Source organism: Primulina huaijiensis, chromosome 7 (genome assembly GCF_012295235.1).
Source record: "Primulina huaijiensis isolate GDHJ02 chromosome 7, ASM1229523v2, whole genome shotgun sequence".
Taxonomy (NCBI): Eukaryota; Viridiplantae; Streptophyta; class Magnoliopsida; order Lamiales; family Gesneriaceae; genus Primulina; species Primulina huaijiensis.
Window position 1 is genome coordinate 15,348,806 of NC_133312.1, and position 2,409 is coordinate 15,351,214.

The window sequence follows — 2,409 nt, forward strand, 5'->3', positions numbered from 1 at the left end:
ATTCTGCTATTAGATATTTGTTGACCAAACAGGATGCAAAGCCACGACTGATACGATGGATTTTGTTGCTCCAAGAATTTTACATTGTGATCAAAGATAAAAAAAGAACAGAGAATGTCGTAGCCGATCATTTATCAAGACTAGTAACAGGATCATCTTGTGAAATGACACCAATTAACAATAATTTTCCTGATGAACATCTCTTTTCAGTTACTACTACACCTTGGTTTGCTAACATAGTAAATTTTCTTGTGACAGGAAAAATGCCACCGCAATGGAGTTCTCAAGATAAAAGAAAATTTTTGAATGAGGTAAAAAACTTTTATTGGGATGATCCGTATCTGTTCAAATATTGTCCGAATCAAATTTTTCGACGTTGCATACCCGATAATGAGGTAAGTAGTGTCATTAAATTTTGTCATTCAGAAGCATGCGGAGGACATTTTTCTTCAAAGTAAACAGCTGCAAAAATCCTACAGTGTGGATTTTATTGGCCCACTTTGTTTAAAGACACCCACGAAATCTGCAAGATTTGTGAAAATTGTCAAAAATTGGGTGCGATTTCAAAAAGAAACATGATGCCTTTGAATCTTATTATTGAAATTGAAATCTTTGATTGTTGGGGAATAGATTTTATGGGACCTTTTCCACCGTCGTTTGGATACTTGTATATTTTAGTTGCAGTTGATTATGTTTCCAAATGGATAGAGGCAATTCCATGTCGAACAAATGATCATAAAATCGTCATCAAATTTTTAAAAGAAAATATTTTTAGTAGATTTGGAATTCCTCGAGCCATGATAAGTGATGGGGGAACTCACTTTGTTAATAAACCATTTGCTTCATTAATGAAAAAATATGGTATTACTCACAAAGTAACTACTCCTTATCATCCTCAAACAAATGGACAAGTTGAATTAGCTAATAGGGAGATAAAGCAAATTTTGGAAAAAACTGTTAACTCAAATAGAAAAGATTGGTCTCTGCGACTTAATGATGCACTTTGGGCATATCGAACAGCTTTTAAAACATCATTGAATATGTCTCCCTATAGGTTGGTTTATGGAAAACATTGTCATTTGCCTGTGGAATTGGAACATAAAGCTTATTGGGCGATCAAAACTTTAAATTCAAGCATGGATGATGCCAACAAATTGCGTAAATTGCAACTTAATGAACTTGATGAACTCAGAAATGACGCGTATGAGAATTCAAGGATTTATAAAGCAAAAATCAAATCATTTCATGATAAAACAATTCTTAGAAAATCTTTTGAAATTGGTAAAAAAGTTTTGCTTTATAATTCTCGACTTCACATATTCCCAGGAAAATTACGATCAAGATGGACAGGCCCGTATGTTGTAAAACATGTGTATACTTATGGAGATGTGGATATTGAAAATCCTAAAAATGGTGATGTTTTTAAAGTAAATGGACAAAGGCTTAAACCATTTTTAGAAAATGAAATTTTTCAAGAAGAGTTTATTTCCCTTTCCGATCCTTGATTTTTTTGTGTTGCATTTAATTTTGTTTGTTTTTATTTCAGGTTTCCTTAATCTTTTTATTTTCCTGGTTAAATGGCGGATAACGGTACTCCGTGACTCTCATAGTCGGTTTAATCAGTTTTCTATAATTGCTGATACAAAAATTAAAAAAAAATCATATTATTTCTTTTCAAAATGGATGAAATTCTCTCAAAAATTTGTAAATATTTTCCCTCTGTTTCTGAAAATGTTCTAAGAAAAATTTATGCAGGAAGGTGTGAAAGATTGAGATTGCTAATGCAAAAAGGAATTCTAGAAGATATTCGTCTTGTAATATAAGCTAAGGTCCGATTAGAAGGAGAAGTTCCACAATCATTGCTCATTCGGTATTTGCCTGGATTAGGAAAAAACACCTATGCGAAAAAACGAAGGGCCAAAAGTTTAGGGGTTTGTCATAAGTGTGCAAGATGGACTTGTGACAAACGATGCAGATCTTTGGGATGTGTTTCCAATAACAGAGAAGATAAAATTTGTTTCATTAAGAATGGGCCGAGTAAGGAGTCTTTAGATAACATCTTATTGACCCTTGAGACGCATTCTAGTGGACATGTGCATATTGAACTTCTCCGTTTATGGAAACAATTCCAAGATGAGCGTCATAGTCTTGGGAATCCGACTAAAAAAGACCCTGTTTGCCAATTTATAAGAAAATTGGATGGAAAGCATATCCTCGACTCATAGAAGGCGTTGAAGCCATTTCTGGACGTAAAACCAGAGGAAAATTGTGAGCCACAATCACACTACTGTTTACATGCATGTGTGTCATTATTGTTTTTACTGTTTATTCTGTTTACAACTGTGACCCATAGTTTTGTCCTGATAACATATTACCCCTATAAAATCTCTCATCTTTCTCTCTATTTTC

The 2,409-nt window shown here is 33.5% G+C and overlaps 1 pseudogene; it reads left to right on the plus strand.

The window, feature by feature from the left end:
• Positions 1–2,272, plus strand: part of LOC140981624 (uncharacterized) — a 13,291-nt pseudogene extending 11,019 nt beyond the window's left edge.
• The last annotated feature ends 137 nt before the right edge of the window (positions 2,273–2,409 follow it).